Raw genomic sequence first — 20,447 nt, 5'->3', positions numbered from 1 at the left:
GGCAACTGATTTATTACTTGAGTGTACACAACGGAGCAGATAGGTAGCTAACAAGACACCACAGAGGCAGGATGAAATTTCACACAATTTATACAGCAAAGCAGAAGAAATAGCAATAGAATATCTCTCACCTCAAGAGGCAAATATGTACATCTTGAGATAGGTTCCCAGGTTGACTCTGGGGGCAGGTGGTTACACATGAGGGGCCATCGAGGCCCATGACCTTGAAGACATCTCTGCATGGTAAAGCTGGGCACGGGGCTTATCTAGTCCCTTGAGAGACCCATTTATCTTCTCAAAGGCTAGAGCAAGGGTTCAGGTCCATTCCCTTTTCAAGGAGACCCTTACTACTAATTGTCATAGCAAAAGGGCTCTTCTGCAAGGAATCAACCTCTCGGAATTAAAGAGCATCCTGTTCTTTTCATACCTCCATCCCTTCATGGCTTGTCTCCTTCACCACCTCCTTTCCCTGAGTGCTCCCATGTAGCAGTGCCTGGGGTGAGGACTCAGGCCCCCGAATACAGTTTCCCCCCGTGCAGCACCCTATGGTAGAGACAGGTCATGTGGAGATAAAGATGCCCATTCCCCAAGGGCCAGGGGCAGAAAATCAATCCCACACTCAACTGTGACGGATGGCAGCCCTTGAACCTGCTCACTAGAGCTTCCGACATGAAGAGGTAGGGAAAGATTCCCTTTTGTCCCTTCGACCTACTGTTAAATCAGCTCCACAAGCTTGGAGATTGAGAGCAAGGACTATGTGAGTCCTCTTCATTACTGCCAGCTTATATTTAGCTCCTAACACCTACTTAGTGCATCTCCAACTTGAGTTGATGCTTGCAATGCCTATTTAAAGTGCACACTTCTGGGGCGCCTGGGTGGCTCAGTCAGTTAAGCATCTGCCTTTGGTTCAGGTCGTGATCCTGGGGTCCTGGGATGGAGACAAGTGGGTCTCCCTGCTCAGCGGGGAGCCTGCTTCTCCCTCTCCCTCTGCCCCTCCGCCCCACTCATGCTCTCTCTCAAATAAATAAATAATTAAAAAGTGCACACTTCTGATGCATTTGTCTACTTACATTGTGCTCCTACCCAATAGATACGCACGAGCCTGTCTGCCCAGCACAAGCCTATGTGCCCAGCTGGGGGCTCCTCGAAGGTAGGCTAACACATGCCAACAGTGACCTAGGCTCTCTTAATTGTGCCTTTTGGAAATATTTACCGAGGTAAATGGCTCCAAGGGCCAGGTCTCAGGGACATTAGTATTAGGGGATATAACATGTCAGAAAACTGGGTTAAACCAAGTTAAACAAGTATTTCTACTTCAGGACTTCTTAAATCCTTCAACATGTCAAGGAGGAGCCGATAACAAACACAATGTTCCAAGTTTCTATGTCTGTAGAGTCCTCTGCTTGAACTTGGAACACAACACATATTGGGAGGAAAGGATCGAGGAGTCTTTTTTTTTTTTTTAAGATTTTATTTATTTATTTGAGAGAGAGAGAATGAGAGAGAACACATGAGAGGGGGGAGGGTCAGAGGGAGAAGCACACTCCCTGCTGAGCAGGGAGCCCGATGCGGGACTCGATCCCGGGACTCCAGGATCATGACCTGAGCCGAAGGCAGTCGCTTAACCAACTGAGCCACCCAGGCGCCCAGGATCGAGGAGTCTTTAGGGATGCATCAGGACAGTTTCATTCTCTTCGTGAATGGCTACTAAAATGCTCGTTTGGCTTTCTGAAATAATGCTAGACATGTCAGTGTATGTGGGCCGCACCACGTACACAACAAATAAATCACACACTGGGTGATACACAATCCCAGGTGCCGTAGTCACATCTACTATATCATAGAGTAACACACACTGTTTTACTGAATCTCCACATCATCCTGTGAGGTGGGTATCATTATTCATTCTTACTTGACGATGAAGAAACTGGGGTCAAGAGAACTTAAGTAACTTGTCCAAGATTACACCATCACTAGATGACGTAGCTGAGATTCAAATCCAGGATTCAAACCCAAATCAATCTGACTTCAGACCCACATCCTTTTCCTTATACTCCTCTGCACCCCTAGCCACATAATACTTTCAGTGGAACCTCACCTTCTGTGGGGTTAGGTTTTAAAGTCAGGTGCAATCAAAGGTAAATGAGAAAAACATTTAAGTCTCCCATAAATTACAGTCATACAGGTTCTGGGCATATAACCCTGTCCAATATTGTGTTGGTATAATAGATGATGCTTATGTGTATGCAAAATATAATTTTACAGCATTTTTATTTTAAGTATATAAAAGAGAAAACTTGTATAATTGAATTAATGTAAGTTAAACACCCATATGATGCCTCTCTATATAGGCACCCAATGAAATGTGTGCCCCATTAACAGTGGTGACATCTTACGGAATCATACAACTTTAGCGCCTGAAAGCAATCAATGATCAACGAATTTGTTTTACATTTGAGGGAACTGAGAACCCAAGAGGCTGTCGTTTGCCCAACCTCACTGTCTCCCTTGTCTTCCAACATGCTTTGTGACCCTGAGTGTCTGCTCCCGAGTGTCAGCTAGGAGGAGAGTAGCGGCCACCTGCCTTTCTTACTTCTGCCCATCTCGGCCCTGCTGACTTGATGAATGAAGTGCAGGGAACGGGCAGGTGGTATGAGGTGGCTGACATCTGGCCTTTGAATCTTCCCGGAAGGCAGGTGCTTTCACGGGGCCACTGACTGCAGCTTCAGCTCCACCTGGGAGTTGTCGTCCCCTAGGAGACAGGTTCCCAGCCTCTGCCTCTTGTCTGTGCAGGTCCTAGGATGGTCCAAACTGGTGGACCCATGGAAGGGCCCAAGCGGTGTATAAAGGGAAGGAAATCTCTAGCTTTGGAACTCAGTACACCTCCTAAACACACACCCACCCACCCCCACCCACACACACCCACACACCCCACACACTTGCTCCATTCCTTTGAAAAAGGAAGAAGCCAGACTATGTGATATGGTCAGCTGTTTGGACTCGTAATTAGTGTACTGAATCTAAGGAATGGGGTAAGCTGAGGAGAGGGCACTCGTGGTTTTTTGCGGGGGAGGACAGGGATAGTTCCAACTTTAATCCTAAGGGTGAAGGGAGTGACCAGACCTGGCCTTTGTCATGGGAGAGCACACCCCCCCCCATTAGGTGGCCTCCCCGATCTCATTAGCCCTCTCCCATCCCGTTGTCCATGTGATGCCTCCCTAGCTGCCTTCATTCTGTCAGCTAGCTGCCAGGGTGTGTGAGCAATCCCCACCAAGATGGCAGATGACAAGGGATTAAGTTTCCTCTCAGGCACTTTCACGGGGGTAATCCTGCAGTTCCCAGTGCCTCCAGAGGCAAAACCATATAGGATACAGTGTCAGACCGGTTGGAGAGAAATTTCTGGGCCACACGCCTCCATGATGCTTTTCATATCACAGCCCAGGTCAAGCCTGTTACTTTGGTAAGCAGGAGAGAGGCTGGTTGGGACATTCCCTCTACCCTGAAAAACAGCCACCCTCCGACACCCAAATGACTACCTGCCTTCATTTTCCAGACAATTGTTTTTATACCTGAAAATCTTCCGTTTTATAGTACCATTGGGAAACAGACTCCCCCCCCCCCCCCCGAAATGCAGCCCGGGCCATTCATACTTACATCATCTTGTCCTGTGACTTTCATCAAGGCAGCTGAGGGCCTCACAGGGGGTTGCCCCACCGCCTCCCCCCTCTAAGAACATTCACCTGTGCTGGTTGTGAGCAAACTGTTTTTCGTTCTTTTTCAAAAATAAAAAGATCCTGGAAAGATACAGTGGTTAGCCCAGACACCCAAGTTGTTGGCTGTCCTCTGACAAGGAAACTTTTGGTGTCCGCTTCCCTTGTTTTATTTAACTGGGAAGATGACCTACATCCTGTGGCATGTAAGGCCCGGAGTGATGTTCCACAAAGACCAGCGTTAAGAACTACTTACCTCAAAACGACCTGGGACACTCGTTAGCATGCCAGTTCCTGGGCTGAGAATTTGATTTTAAGGGCACTGATGCTTGAGAACTCTTGGACTAAAGGTTGCCGTCTCTCCTGAGAGTGACAACTCCTCCTGAGTGGCAGGTTACCCTGTCCGTCATTTCCTGGAGAGTTCTGTATGAATGCCCTGCATAGCAGGGGGGGCCAGCACACGCAGGGCCTGGAGGGAACAGGGCAGGAGCAAGTCTGTGTTCATTAAAAAGGCCCCTTGCCCTGTGCTCGGGGACTTCCGCCCAGACCTGCTACTCAGCCAGGGACACTGAAGCCTCATCCTACCTGTAGGTGGGCCTTGGGACAGCCTCGCCCTAGAATGATGGACTCAGTGTCACCAAGAATTTCTCCAGTCCACCATTCCCTGTTCACCCCCCAGGTACAGTAGGCTCACTGAGACACCCCTGAGAACACAGCCTAAAAAAAGGCACCCCAACTACCCAAGACTCAAATCACCACCCTCTTCCTCGAGACTAAACAAAATCATAGTGGGAGGGAGCATGGCGCGTTCCGATTCCACATGTAACACAAACAGCTCTAGGTGGTAAGCAGATTGTCCTGCCCCTTGGCGCTCCCACGTCCTCATCCATAACACGGAAGGACTAAGAGAATCTGCCTCTCGGGGTTGTTTAAGAATGAAATGTGACCCTGCGCACCATATTCTTAACACAGTTTGCCGTAGAGCGAACAGACCACAGCTAGCACGCAGGACGGCTTTGTCTTTAAAAAAAAAAAAAGTTGTCTTCCTCTAGGTAGACACATTAGAACACAGGCTTCTTCCTCTGGCCTGGCTCAGGCTGCTGCCTGGGTTCTTATCTCGGGGAGCAGAGTCTGTCCCCCGGCCGGCCACGCTTCGGCTGCTCGCAGCCCAGGAAACTGCTTGGGGAAGCTGTCACTGGATGTCCGCTAGAGTGATCACGCAGGAGGGCGGCACCGAGGGGGGTTGGCGGTGGGAGCTCCCCCCGAGCCGGGATTCTCCCTCGCACCGTCCCTCCTCCGGGGGCCTTGCAGAGAGATGACCGTGGGGGCCCATGTGCAGGGGGCGGGGGCTGCATCTCGCTTCTCAGAATCGCCCCGGCTGTGCTCAGCAGACGCTCATCTTGATAAACTTCCGCGAGAACAAAGGCCTTGAAGACCCACTGAACGTTCCTTTTCGGAGCTGGGTGCCAGCTGATCATGCTTCCGGTTTCTCTAAGAGCTTCCTTGACACAGGCGACGTGCTTCTTTCAAATTTGGTCATTGCGCTCTCGCTTTCTTTTGGCAGTCAGCGTGGCTGCGCTGGTGCCCGAGTTCGTCCTCCTGACCCGGGTCCCTGACCTCCCCAGGTGATCCCCCCGCTGCCCAGAGTGAGCGTCCCCGCCCACGCGGCGCTGCCTCGGAGATGTGCACTGGGGACAGGAGCCACGGCCCCGCCCTGTCCTCCCGGCTGAAACTATTCCTGGAATGCCTCTGCACGCAGCGCACTCCTGCTTCCTGGATTGCACAGCCCTCCGCGCAGGGATCCGCGAATCACACGCCTCAGCCGGAGGTTCCACTCGGCTGATCTCAAGGTGGTTGCCTGACGTCAGGAAGGTTCTAAGGACGTTCTCTGTAGGCCCGGCGTCATGCACCCTTCGCGCAGCCTCAACTGCGCACGCGCACCTCCGGCATGCGCCTGGCAAGGTGTGTGCCTTTAGGGTGACTCAAAAGAAACCGCTCTGGAGTTCTGCGTTAAATTTAGAGGAGGCTGCAGCAAAATGGGAAGCCAGAATGAGCATACAAACAAGAGCTAGGGCAGGACAGATGTCTTTGGGCAGATGCACCTGGGGGGTTATACCTGGGAGGAAAGAGGCAACAGACTGGGAGAAGAGCCAGGGAGAGGTACAGTCCCTGTGTCCTCCTTACAGATGAGGACACCGAGCGGGAGGAAGGTGAAGTCCTGAGCTCAGGGTCTGCAGCCAGCAGGCAGCGAAGTACATACCCAAGCCGTCTGCCTCATAAGCATTAGCTTCTGTGGCTCAGGGTAAGAAGAGATTCTTTTTCCAGGAGGATATTAGAAGGAAGGGGAGATGAGTTTAGTTCACTGATCCTTCCATGACATCCTGATGTGGGTCTCTCCTCTCCTATGCTAGATTTTGACTTATGCCCAAGTGGCAGGGATCTCAGGGAAATTCTGGTGCTGGATGCAGGTGGGGTGATCTCGCACGGGGCTTGAGTTCAGGAGTCCTAATTCCATGTTAGTGTGGCACTGACTGAGTTGCTGAGAGAAACAGAAGGAGAGAGCATTTAACTTCCTGATTTTCCTTATTTGACGAAAACATGCGAACTTGAGCATGACAAAATAAAAAAACTCTTGGCTAGAGAATTTTCACATTCTAAGAAATCAAACCAAAAAGGAACAAAGCAGCTCCTCGGACAACATGGCAGAGGATCCTGGAGGAGGTTGCAGGTGGGCCGAGGCAGAGGTGCCTTGACAGCAGGCGTACAAAAAGAACAAGAGAGAGGCAAGAAGTCTCTCTTCAAGTTGCAAACACACACAGCCTCCCAGGATGCCTGGGGATCCCTCTGTCACTTCCTCCCCCCGATGACAAGGGACAGGGAAGGGGTCCCGTGACTCACTTTACCTGGCAGGATGGTGCTGGTACAAGTCACTTCCATAAATAAAGGCCGATTGATCTTATTCTATTTCTAGGCCCAAATCTTATTCTGAGTCTCTGACCTTCCTCAAGAGTGGCCACCTTATAAAAGCGAAACGCCTGTTTTTTTGGTGCTCCTGTTATGTAGCTATTTGAATTAACATTCAGGAGGAGGCTTGAGTTGTCCCCTCACAGTGTGGGCCAGTATGGAGCTTGAGATTGGCAGAGGAGAAGTAGAGCACCTTTTTATTCCCTGATCTGAAAGGGAAAACTTACACTTTGGACATCAGGACAAACTCAGGGGACGAGAAGACCCCCCGAAGGATGGCTAACCATAAACTGGGTTACTGAGTTCTCCGCCCATCTCCTCTCAGAGTTGTCCAAGGATGCACATCTCAGCATCACCACGTACCCTCAACCTTAGTCCAGCAAGACCTTGGTTCAAAGAACGAAAGATGCCTGAATTTAGAATCGTCACATCAAATCGTTATTGAATACCTAATGAGGACTTTCATGGAATCTCCTTGTTCTAATTCTCTCAGCCACCTTTGAGAGAGTTCTTATCACTATCCCCATTTTTTCAGATGAGGAAACTGAAGCATAGAAAAGCCTTTGAAATCCATTCGATTTAAAAGCTGCTGCTTTAACAGACTTCTACTGTAGAGCCATTTTCAGTGATTACATGACATGATGTTTAACAAAGATGGAGCAATTCAGTCTGTGATAATATCCATACAACCAGCTCTGGTGGGGTGAAGACTAAAAGGAATGAGAAGTTTCCCACTAGGAGTGTGTGTGTGTGTGTGTGTGTGTTTAAAATGAGGAAAGGCAAGAACCATAGAGAGGTGTTCATTTTCTAAGACATGAGGTTGAAATCTTTTGTGGCTAAAACATGTTGCATTAGAAATACTGAGCTGGGGGGAAAAAGCATTTAAAACTAAAAGAATTCAAAACCACCATACTGTTTTTGCCAAAGTCACAACACCAGATAACTGCTAAAAATTGACCATTTGGTCAAAGGTAGGGGCCCCCGGAAACAGAATCCCCTGTTTGCACATCTGCCCTTCAGGTTCTATGTCTCCAAGTTACAGAAGCAGTTCTGCTCACACATGCTTGGTATTTCAGGCTTTTCGACGTGACCTCCCTGAAATACCCCCTCACCAATCCCTCCAAAATATGGAACTGGAAACTGCTTCTTCTGTGTCAGTTCGAAGTTCACATGAGGTCAGAGGTCTTCAGAGGATGAAATGCTATCCTTGGGCATGAAAAACCATTGTAAAGGAAATGATTTAGCAAACAAAAAATGAAGGATCTGCAATTTTTCAATCCAAAGTGGACTGATAAACATTTCAGTTCATCTTGTTTAAATAATGAACACGAGAAGCCTATTGTTTAGTATTTTTCATTAAAAAATCTAGCATTCTTGAGGGTTGTTTTTTTTTTTTTCTTTTGTCTTCTTTTTTAAAGACTTCTTTTATACTCTGAATATTCATGGACCTTTTCAGGGCCTCAATAAAAAAAGAACCATGAAAAAAAATCCTTGACATGAACCCCAAATAAAGCCAGGCAGCAATATTTTTAACTGAATTTTGAAACAAATCAAAATGGGTCTCTCTTCATAAAACTACCAGTGAATTGTGCAGAGCTGAAATTATATTTTTTCTAAAGTGTTGAATTAGAATAAATGAGTGTATCAATGTATTCACTAAATTCATATTCTGATTACTGCAAGTTTCTAAGTTTCTCTCCATTTCACATTAAACATGGAAAGTTTCCATTAGTTGGTAACAAGAGTTTTAACATTTACACATCTCTTAAAGGACACAAAGCAAGGAAGATGATGAAATTATGGAGGAGTGTCCCACCCAACGTCATATCCCATTTGTAGCTCTATCATTTTGGACAACAGAAAGGTCCTTGCACTGGACTCTGCCCACACGCTTCTGTGCAGTTACATGTGAGAAAAGGAGCTATAGTTTTTGTAATTAAGGGTCTCTGGGCAAATCCTGGGAGAAGAAGAAGAAGGAGCATTTGAGTGTAGCAGGGCAAGGGTCAAATTGTTTTGAGAAGAGTTTTAACCCTGAGCTGACCTCTTTTCCACCTCCGCTGACTTTGACCCTCTTAGTCCAGGAACAAGTGAGCAGAGGGGGTAAAGCTCTTTCCTCCAGAATGATCACCCATATTTTAAACAGTGCTGTGGATGGGAAATGAACAATCAGAAGAGTTGGACGTCTTCATTCACCCTTTAAATAGTCTTGACGGCTGGGGCAACCCGATCTCACTAAGTCAGTATTCCCATCTGTAAAATGGGGGATAATAACACCTAGCCTACCCTCACAGAGCTATACAGAGAAACAAAAGGAGAGACTGCACAATGAGAGATCATGATTATTGGCACAACACAGTCACCCCCCCCCCCCAATCCAGCACCACCTACTTCAGGGTGCTGGAAGACCATATTAAATTTTATTTACTCTTTCGTGAATTAATTTCTCATTCAGCTATGTAAAATAAATTCGTCTTTTTCCTGCCTTCATTATTGTCATTAAGCCTTTAAACTCCAAATCATAATGCATCTATTTGGGAGCTCGATTTGGCTGTGCCATGGGGTATGAATATTAATAGAAAGTCCATATGTTTCCAGTCTCTCTGTAAAATACAAAGAAAAGTGCTCTTAGCATTCTGTGTAAAACTCTATTGTTAAATACTTGTGGCAATCATTAAAATAACGGGTGCGGAGATGAAGGGCAGAGAGAGCTTTTAAACCAAGCATCTCCCTCTCTCCCGCTAACTAAATGAGAAAGACCAGGTGGGGAGGAGGAGGGAGACCAGCTAAAGTTTACGCACTCAGTTATATTCCTTTGGAAAGATGAGCAGATTTTCAGGATTTCAGGGGGCAGGGTGGGGAAACCACCAGAGTCAGAATTTTTTTTTTTTTAAGATTTTATTTATTTATTTATGTATTTGACAGAGAGAGAGAGACAGCGAGAGAGGGAACACAAACGGGGCAGTGGGAGAGGGAGAAGCAGGCTTCCCGTGGAGCAGGGAGCCTGATGCGGGGCTCGATCCCAGGACCTTGGGATCATGATCTGAGCGGAAGGCAAATGCTTAAGGACTGAGCCACCCAGGCGCCCCAGAGTCAGATCTTTTTGTGTGTGGCTCCGTGATTTCGCGCATGCGCATTCTAATTCAAGAAATGATATTCTAAGGTGAAAACATTTAGATCATGGGGTTTTCCCATTCTTCCGGATTTTCCAGGTCTCTGCTGGTCTCCAGCATCCTTGATAATTAGGAGGTCATGGGATCAGGGGAAGTCAGAGCCGCAAGGGGCGTTGGAGACCCTCCAGCCCAACCTTTTCGTCTCACATAGGATGGGCTGAGGCTCAGAGACTGGGGAGCAAGGCCTGGCTTAGGGAACAGAGACTCTGGAAAATCTAAAAGCAACGTCTTCCCTGTAAATGATGACAGGCAGGTTTGAAACTTGCTTGTCACTATCCTGGTTTTACTTTTTCCCTCAAGTCTCAGTAAGGGGAACCCTTCTGTGCCTTATGGCAGAACCCCCAGAAGCTGCTGCCTCCAAGCAGACACTCCCCTCCCCCCGGCCTGCAGGCTGGAAGGGAGCCTGGAGGTGACCTGGCAGCACCTTTGGAGGGGGCTGGGTTGCGGCTTCCCCACCGTAGCGAGGGCACTCTTGGTTTGTTTAACGGGCCAGAGACTGACGACGGGCCCTGCGGCTCTAGCTTTTGCATTTGGGCAAGAAAAATGTCTTGGTAAAAAGAATAAGAACAGCAGCTTGATAATGAAAGGAGCAAACGGGATCCGGTCAGTGGCGAGGTGCCCTTCCAGCCCCCGACCCACACACACCCGTGCACACATTCCTTGCTTCTCGGCGCTTGCCTGGCAGGCTGCCTGCAGTGCTGATTTCGAAATACCAACTGGGAAAGTTCCACGGGACTCTGTCATGTAGGCAAGCCCTCCAGTCCCCCTTTTGAAGCTGAGGGGAGCCAGAAAGAAACCGTGTTAAATTAGACAAGACAAGAGAGGAAGAGGCCCCCCTGGGCCTGCACTCCGGCCCCTGAGGTATGCGTCGCATCTGGCAGCCAGAGCACAGGAACTGCCCCGAGAGAGGCCCTGGGCAGCCCGCAGGCTTCCCGCCCCTTCACAGTTTCTCCCTTGCTCCTGCCCAAGCCATCAGAGTCTTCTGCAGCCTGGACGTGGGGGTCCTGCGGCTGCGGCTTCCTGGATGATTGAAAAGGAAGCTGGCCCCCTTCTCTACTTTTCTACAGAGGCCTGCTTGGAGGTAATCCTGGCCAGAAACGCACTACGGAACACAACGGATCACTTTGAATCCTTTCACCCTTGCTCAGTGCCTTAAGGCACACCCCCTTCTGTTTCCACACCTGCACACACTTTTTGGGAAAGATTGGAAGGAAATTCATGTGTACTCATAACTAAGAAGGGAGAGCACTTACAAGTATGATGTCCCATCTATTTTTTCTGCTTTACCTTCTATCTGATACTTTTTGGGATAATTTGAGTTTTGTTTTCGTATCATAAAAAGCACATATTTGTGTGTATCAGAATCTCTTGATAAGTACTTGTGAAGCAAATTGTACATTTCCACTTGGATAGTTAGAAGTAAGGGGCCAGCATTTAGTATAACGAACATTTATTTGGCACCTACGATTTGCTAGCACCTGTATTAGAAGTCTGAGGCCACAGAGCTGAAAAGTCTACACCTGCTGATAGGCTTAGATTATTCTGTCTTCCACTCTCTCTGAGAGAACACAAAGAATTCTGATCAGCATTTAATTCCCAAATGCTTTTTTTTTAAAGGAGGAATGAGATTACCTGAGTACCTCTATAAACCTATACAAGTATTAAGGATCTGAACATGGAGAAAAGAAGAGCAAATCTACTTTACCCAACTATAAACCTTAAGCTTTGGCAATGCTCAGGTTTGAGAACTTGATATATATATATATACATATATAGCTATACATATACATATCTATATGTCTATATCCATATCTATCTATCTATCTATCTATCTATCTATCTATCTATCTATCTATTTATCTATATCTTAGAAACCTACTGTGAAATGTGGGACCAAGCTCTATTAGATATTTGATATATCCTGGGAAAGGAAGGGGATAAAAAAGAGAAACCAGATCTCCAAGTCATTTTGTGGGTAGGAAGACAGGGCTTGGATAGGGAATTAATGAGAAAACTCAAGAAAGCCGTCATGAGACCAAAATGGAAGGCTAGATCGGTGATCTTCACAGTGGAGTGTAAAAAAAATAGTATAAGATCTTCTGTTTATATTTATGCTTGTTAAAACATAAAAAAGACATTAAATTTAAATAATGTTTAACAAATAGATTGGCAGTAGTACATTTGTGTACTATATTTGCATATATATGTATATATATCCAATTACTTGCTCAAACATTTATTATTAATAGGCTACATAAGCAAAAAATGTTAAGAGGCTACTGATGGATAAGAGGAAATAGGATAAAAGTTAAGGTCCAAAACAGCATGCTCCAGGGCGCCTGGGTGGCTCAGTCGGTTAAGCATCTGCCTTCGGCTCGGGTCGTGATCTCAGGGTCCCGGGATTGAGCCCTGCTTTGAGTTGGGCTCCCTGCTAAGCGGGGAGTGTGCTTCTCCCTCTGCCGCTCCCCCCACTCATTCTCTCAATCCCTCTCACTCTCTCAAATAAATAAATAAAAATATTAAAAAAAAAAAAACCCAAAACCAGCATGCTCCAAATTGTGAAGTGAGGATAACCTAAGAGAGGAAGTATCAAATTTAGTAGCTGGGAGAACAGAATCCAGTCACTGCAAAAAGGTGGTCACCGATCAATTCCTTCCTTCTCCATATACACAAGCTCTTCTACTGTTCAAGAGGTACTAGCCCATTTTTCCTCCTCTTGAATCAGGGCTTTGCAACTTTCCTTGACTAGTAGAATAGAGCATGGGTGACATTCTGGGATTTGTTTCCTGGCAGGTTCCACTTTATCCCTCTGCGAAAGCAGCCACAGTGTGTGGAGTCTGACCACCTGAGACGGAGCTGTGGGGCAGAGCAGGTTAGCCACACGGCGGGGAGAAGCCGCATGGAGAGGCACCGAGGTACCAGACCTACGTGAAGTCCCTTGGATCTTCTAACCCTGCTGGCCGCTAACTGAATGTAATCCAGGAGAGCCCAAGAGCCTTGCTCTTCCCTGAATTCCAAGCCCACAGAACTATGAAAAAAAGGTAATTATTCTTTAAGCCTCTACTTTTTTTTTTTTTTTTTAAGATTTTATCTATTTATTTGAGAGAGAGAAAGAGAAGGAGCATGAGGAGGTCGAGTGTCAGAGGGAGAAGCAGACTCCTTGCTGAGCAGGGAGCCCGATGCGGGGCTCATCCCGGGACCCCAGGATCGTGACCTGAGCCGAAGGCAGACGCTTAACCAACGGAGTCACCCAGGTGCCCCCACTAAGTTTTAGAGTATACTTTATTCCCCAGCAACAGATAATAAAAGTCAGGAATTAGTCCCGGGAACAAACACATATTTACCAACATTCCTCTTTTTATATGTTGCCACCTTAGATGGGAAAAGCAAAATTCTGATGGCAAGAGTATTCAGTCAGTGAAATCCTAGGGGTAGAACAATCCAGAAGACAATGGGACAGCCACAGCAAATGAACAAAGTATTTTTTTTAAAAGATTTTATTTATTTATTTGAGAGAGAGGGAGAATGCACAAGGGGAGGGGACGTGGGGGGGTGGAGGGAGAAGGAGAAGTAGATTCCCAGCTTAGCATGGAGCCTAACTAGGGGCTTGGTCCCAGACCCGGGATCATGACCTGAGTGGAAGCAGAGGCTTAACCGACTGAGCCACCCAGGTGCCCCAACAAAATATTGTTTTAAAAGAAAAAGTTGCAGCTGGGTACTTAAGGATTTGGATATTTTACAATAGTAAAATAAATAATTATTTTGCCTTTTCCTTTGGCAAAAGCTTTCTGCTTTCAATTTGTGGGGGTTTTTGTTTCTTTAGCTATATAGGCCAGCTTTATCTGTTATGCACTTCCTTACTGTTATGGCTGGAAGCCTGGGAACTACATTTCCCAGCATCCCTTGCCAGTAGTTTCAAGACTTCCGCTGACGACCAGAGGTACAGGCATGAGATTTTGAAGGGAGAAGAGACATAGAAGCCATATTTTTTAAAAAAATTTTTATTGTTATGTTAATCACCATACATTACATCATTAGTTTTTGATGTAGTGTTCCATGATTCATTGTTTGTGCATACCACCCAGTGCTCCATGCAGAACGTGCCCTCTTTAATACCCATCACCAGGCCAACCCATCCTCCCACCCCCCTCCCCTCTAGAACCCTCAGTATTTTTTTCAGAGTCCATCATCTCTCATGATTCGTCTCCCCCTCCGATTTCCCCCCCTTCATTCTTCCCCTCCTGCTATCTTCTTTTTCTTTTTTTCTTAACATATATTGCATTATTTGTTTCAGAGGTACAGATCTGAGATTCAACAGTCTTGCACAATTCATAGCGCTTACCAGAGCATATACCCTCCCCAATGTCTATCACCCAGTCACCCCATCCCTCCCACCCCCCACTCCAGCAACCCTCAGTTTGTTTCCTGAGATTAAGAATTCCTCATATCAGTGAGGTCATATGATACATGTCTTTCTCTGTTTGACTTATTTCGCTCAGCATAATACCCTCCAGTTCCATCCACGTCGTTGTAAATGGCAAGATCTCATTCCTTTTGATGGCTGCATAATATTCCATTATATATATATACCACATCTTCTTTATCCATTCATCCGTCGATGGACATCTTGGCTCCTTCCACAGTTTGGCTATTGTGGACATTGTTGCTATAAACATCGGGGTGCACGTACCCCTTCAGATCCCTACATTTGTATCTTTGGGGTAAATACCCAGTAGTGCAATTGCTGGATCATATGGTAGCTCTATTTTCAACTTTTTGAGGAACCTCCATACTGTTTTCCAGAGTGGCTGCACCAGCTTGCATTTCCACCAACAGTGTAGGAGGGTTCCCCTTTCTCTGCATCCCCGCCAACATCTGTCATTTCCTGACTTGTTAATTTTAGCCATTCTGGCGGGTGTGAGGTGGTATCTCATTGAGGTTTTGATTTGGATTTCCCTGATGCCGAGCGATGTTGAGCACTTTTTCATGTGTCTGTTGGCCATTTGGATGTCTTCTTTGGAAAAATGTCTGTTCATGTCTTCTGTGCATTTCTTGATTGGATTTTTTTTTTTTTGAAGATTTTTATTTATTTATTCATGAGAGACAGAGAGAGAGAGAGGCAGAGGGAGAAGCAGGCTCCCAAGGAGCAGGGAGCCCGATGTGGGACTCGATCCCAGGACCCTGGGATCATGACCTGAGCCGAAGGCAGACGCTTAACCATCTGAGCCACCCAGGCGCCCTCTTGATTGGATTCTTTGTTCTTTGGGTGTTGAGTTTGATAAGTTCTTTATAGATTTTGGATACTAGCCCTTTATCTGATATGTCATTTGCAAATATCTTCTCCCATTCTGTGACATAGAAGCCATATTATTGCTCTTCTGCCAGAAGTGGACAGGTGTGTGGGTGTCAGCAAATATCAGAGTTTGCATAGAATCCCAGACATTCCCCTGTGAATCAACCACCTCAGAGCTGGAAGCAGTTGACATCACTACTAGCAGTTTCCTTTAGTCCCTGAATCTTCCTGTCTCTTAAAGCGAGCAGCATATTTGGAAAGCTTGTGGCTTTCCCTAACTCATTTAGCCCTCCTGTATGCATCCAGTTCCCTGTATTAAATTTTTTTTCCTGCCTGAAATACCTAGAATGGTTTCTGTTTTTCTTTAGTATATCCTATTATGTAAATCAAAATCTCGTTTTATAATGAAAATCAAAATAAAGTAGAATTTCTCTTTATATAATTTTCTATTTTTTCCCTGAATAGCTACAGATTTCTTTCATAAAACTTTGATCTCAAACCTGTTTACATAACAGCATGAAGTGAAACAAATATGGAAGATCATCAAATGGCAAGAAGTAATAGAAGGTATAGTTGGGGTTCTAGGGGTGGGGGAAGTAAGCAATTTTTTTTTCCCAATTAAAGTTTTAGCGGTAGGGTCATGGTCACCAGATTTAGCAAATGACAGAACATCTAGTTAATTAGAATTTTAGATAAACAGTGTGGTAGGCAGAATAATGTCCACCCCCAAATAAGTTCATCTCCTAATCCTTGGAACCCATGAATGTGTTACATGGCAAAAGGACTTTCAGATGTGATTAAGCGTAGGAGCCTGGAAAGAGGACTTGTCTCCATCATGCAGCTGGGCCCAATTAATCAGAGTCCTTAAAAGTGGAGAACCTCTGCCAACTGCACTCAGAGGGCGGTATGACTAAGGAAGAATGGAGAGGTGCAATGTTGCTGCCTTTCAAGATGGAGGAAGAAGGCGGTGTGCCAAGGAATGTGGGTGGGCCTCAGGAGCTGGAAAAGGTAAGAAAGTGGATTGTTCCCTAGAGCCTCTGGCAGGAATGCAGTCCTGCTGATACAGATTTTATCCCAGTGCTGACCTCTGTAACTGTAAGATAATAAATTTGTGTTGTTTTAATCCACTCACTGTGATGATTTGCTACAGCAGCAATAGAAAATTGACACCACAACAGGTCGTTTTTTAGTGTAAGTATGGCCTAGAAATGATTAAGACATGCTTATATTAAAATGGGGAGGTTTTTTTGAAATTAAAATTTAACTGTGAGTCTTTGTATCTTACCTAGCAACCGTATTTATAAGAAGGTGGGGTTCCAGAGCCCGTTCACAATATCCATCTTCGGCACATATGTCAATTTTTGGCACTTACTATGTGCCAGACACTTAAAATAAGCGAGTTACCTCTTCTGTTTTCATCTGATCATGGCAAGTCTTTGGTGTAGGTATCACTGTGGCTATTTTTAAATGAGGTAACCGAGTCTACACAGAATTAAACAATTTGCTTAATGCAAGTTTTAGGTCGTGAGGAGCTGGGGTGGGGTTTGGCAGGCCTACGTGACCCCAGAACCCTTTAGGCTAAGCTACCTCCATCTGCTTTGCTAGGCTGTGACTCCATTTTTCATCTTGCTGTCATGGCTAGAGCTCCCCAAACCAGCCTCTGCTATCTCTTCCACATCCTCCCACCCACTCCTTCCTGCAGCCTGGGAATCTGACTTCGGCTGCCACCTCTTCTGTACCATCGAAACTGCCTTCTCAAAGGTCACTGATGACCTTTAATCAGCCACCACTTCGAAGTCCTCCTTCTCTTTGCCATCTGTGCACCATGTGACCTCGCTGTGTTCCCCTCCATCTCCCAAGCATGCCTCCTCTACCCCCACCCCCCCACCAAGCTTTTATGTTACAATATTGTAGCGCCTTCTGCCACTCTGATTTTACTTTCTAGTGATGGCTATTGTTACGTGTCAGCTTGACTAGACTAAAGGATGCCCAGATATCTGGTAAGCCATGGTTTCTAGGTGTGTCTGGGAGGATATTTCTGGAAGAGAGGAGCGTTTGAATCTGTAGACTGAGGAGAGAAGATAGCCCTCACTAATGCAGGTGGGCATCGTCCAATCTGTTGGGGGCCTGAGTAGAACAAAAAGATAGAGGAAAGGTGAATTTGCTCTCCGTTTGGGCCAGGATATCTGTCATCTTCTGCTCTTGGACGTTGGCTCTTCTGGTGCTCAGGCCTTTGGGCTTGGACTGGAACTATACCACCAGCTTTCCAGAACCTCCAGCTTGCAGTCAGCAGGTCATGGACTTCTCAGGCTCTATAATTGTGTGAGCCAATCCTTCATAATAAATCTGTATACCTGTATATATCCTATTGGTTCCATTTGTCTAGAGAACCTGATGAATATACTTCTGTTTCCTTACTCTTCTCTCCCTTCATGATGGTATGGGAGAGGCTTGGTTCTGTTCTCCCTCCCTTTCATTTTTTTTTCCTATTCAAAACTCCCTTGGAAATTTCACTCTCATGGCTTCAAACTCCACCTCTAATGATCATTCCTAAATCCTGTCTCCAGCCCTGCTTTCCCCCAGTTCCCACTGCACGCTTGTACAAGTACCTGCTGCCCAAGCCCACCCCCCTCACGGTCCGCCTGCCCTCCTTCCCCAGTCTGTGAAAGGCATGGGTACTCTGCACACACAGGTTCTAAAGCTGATGCATTTTTGATTCGTGCCTCTTTCCCTCAATGAGGTAGCTGAATAGCCAATATATCGCAGGTGTTTTGTTCTTCACCATATCTTCAGCATTTCTTTCTTCCTCTCTGTAGCCTGGTTCCTGCTCCAGGTCTTGGATACTGCCTACTCTTTGCCTCAGAGGCCCTCGACTTCGCAGCCCTATCTGGGCCCCACCGTTGATTTCAGTGGTTCTGGGACAAGGCCCAGAGAGCAAACTTGGGTAAATCTTGCCCAGGTATTTTCGTTTTCTATGGCTGCCGTAACAAACCACCACAAACTTAGTGGTTTAAAAGAACACAAGTATAGTCTCCTATAATTCTGGATGCCAGAAGTCTAAAATGAGTTTCACTGGGCCAAATTTAAGTTGTCTCTCCCTCTGGAAGCACTAGGGGAGAATCTCTTTCCTTGGCTTTTCCATCTTCTAGAAGCCGTTCCATTCCTTCATAAGTGGTCACATCATGTGGTCTATTCTTGCCCTGCCTCAGTTGTCACATTGCCTTTTTCTTCTTCTGTAAGTCCCATTTCCCTCCCCTCTCTCCCACAGGGTCCACCTACATAAGCCAGGATAATCTCCCCATGTCACCCTAAAGTAAGTCAGCAAAGTCTTTTTGCCTTGTGACGTAACATCACAGGTTTCAAGGATGAAGCTGTGGATATCCTTGGGGTCGGTCGGTCTGTCTGTCAGTCCGTCAATCACACCAGGTGATTCTAATTTGCAGTCAAGCTTAAGAACCACTTTTAGAACTGACCAACTTTCTTCCAGACTTCTTTTTCTAATCAGTCTTGTTCACCATTCTCCTAATACACCATCCCTATTATCACATGGCCTCTGATGAAATGCCACTAAACTCCCCTGCCTTTAGAATACACCCCAAATTCCTTAGTGGAGAATGCAGCCCAGTACGCACAGACCTGAAAACTCCTCACCTGAGCAGGCTGTTCTACCATTCCTCTACACGAACGTTTTGCTTTAGGTAAACTGCTTTTCTCAGATGACGCCTGGCATTCTGATTGGCTTAGTTATTTTGTTTTTGCTGTTTCGCTCGCATGTAAGTCTTGCCTCATCCTCCTGGGCTTACTCTGATCTTACCCATGTGACAAGCTGTGTTCTTTTCCACAGTCTTCCGTAAGAGAGGACTACAGCCTGGGTGGCTTAAAACGTGATCTAGAAATGCATCGTCTCACTTTTCTGGAAGTTAGAAGTCCAAAATCAAGGTGTGAGCAGGGTTGTGTCCTTCTGAAAGCTGTGAGGGACATGTCTGTTTGAGGCCTCTCTCTGTGGCTTGTAGAGGGACATCTTTTTGTGTCTCTCCATATTGTCTTCTCTCTCTGGATGTGTCTCTGCAAATTTGTCCTTAAAAGAATACTAGTCCTGGTAAATTCAGACCCATACTAATGACCTTGTTTTAATTTAATTACCTATATAAAGACCCTCTCTCCAAATAAGAGCACATTCTGAGGCACTGGGGGTTAGGATTTTAACATAGGAATTTTTGGAAGGGGACACAATTCAGCCTACAACATAGGCTATCACAGTCCTGTTTGGTTCCTGATGTCTTTAGCCTCCTTTGTGACTTAGGCAAAAGGCCCCTCCTCCATCTCAGTAATACAATAGTTTTTGTCCATGCATTTGGAAAAATAACAACTAAACCTTGAATGTGTCTTCTCAGTTGTCTTTAAACACTTAACTTTGTGTGTGTGTGTATGTGTGTGTGTCCATGTGTCCGTCCTTTCCAGACAGAACACGAGCTCTTCAAAGACAGCCATTGTGTCTTATTGATCTCATTATTACACTCAGGACACCTATGATAGGTACTCAATAAATATTTGGTGATTTCATTTCAGAAAATTTAAGAGTGTTTAGTTTGGGGTGGGGAGTGTGCGGAGATTATTTCAGTAACGGGAAATGATCTAATATTGTTGTATCCTTGAATGAAGGATCTCATCAGTACATTGGTTGGAGAGAATCTAAGAGCATGCTTTCAGGTGGTGTGGTGCTTAAAAGCCAGGAGCTGACCAAGGGGAAAGAGGGGGAGAGAGAAGAAAAGCAAGTCTCTTGATACTCAAACTAATTAAAAACTGGGTGAGTCAAGGTTAACAGCATTTTGCATCATCAGCATCATCCGTACCGCTCCCCCCTGCAGTGATAGGATGGTGCTTTGGAGGACTTACCAAGCTGACGCAGGCAGCCTGAGTCGGGCGTCTGGCCAGTCCTTCTCTGGGTGCCCTTGCACTTCTGTCTACTTGTTCTAGTTACTATTCTGCCCACCAGGCAGAGAACCTTTGGTCACTTTCACCGAAGCGCTGTCCAAATGACTGAGTGGGAGACTGTCAGGTTGAGAAATGCAGAGCGCTGTCTATGTAGGAGGTATTTATCTTCTTAGTCCGAGTGTCTGCAGAATTGCAACAGGGGAAGCCGCCACATCAAAAGGAGTCACCGGAGCAGACGAATGTGTCATTCCTTCTGAGAGGAATATGTCTGAGCCCTATTAAGAAAATGAGGAAGCAGAGACCCGAACCAACTGTTAAAAATAAACCCCTTTCCCTCGAAATAGTGTGGCACCGAAAAACCTGCATCTTTGCTGG

The sequence above is a fragment of the Mirounga angustirostris genome, unplaced genomic scaffold (genome assembly GCF_029215605.1).
Source record: "Mirounga angustirostris isolate CCGP_5_RB_7025 unplaced genomic scaffold, mMirAng1.0.hap1 SCAF_7, whole genome shotgun sequence".
NCBI classification, from domain to species: Eukaryota; Metazoa; Chordata; class Mammalia; order Carnivora; family Phocidae; genus Mirounga; species Mirounga angustirostris.
Note: the sequence above shows the minus strand (reverse complement) of the source record.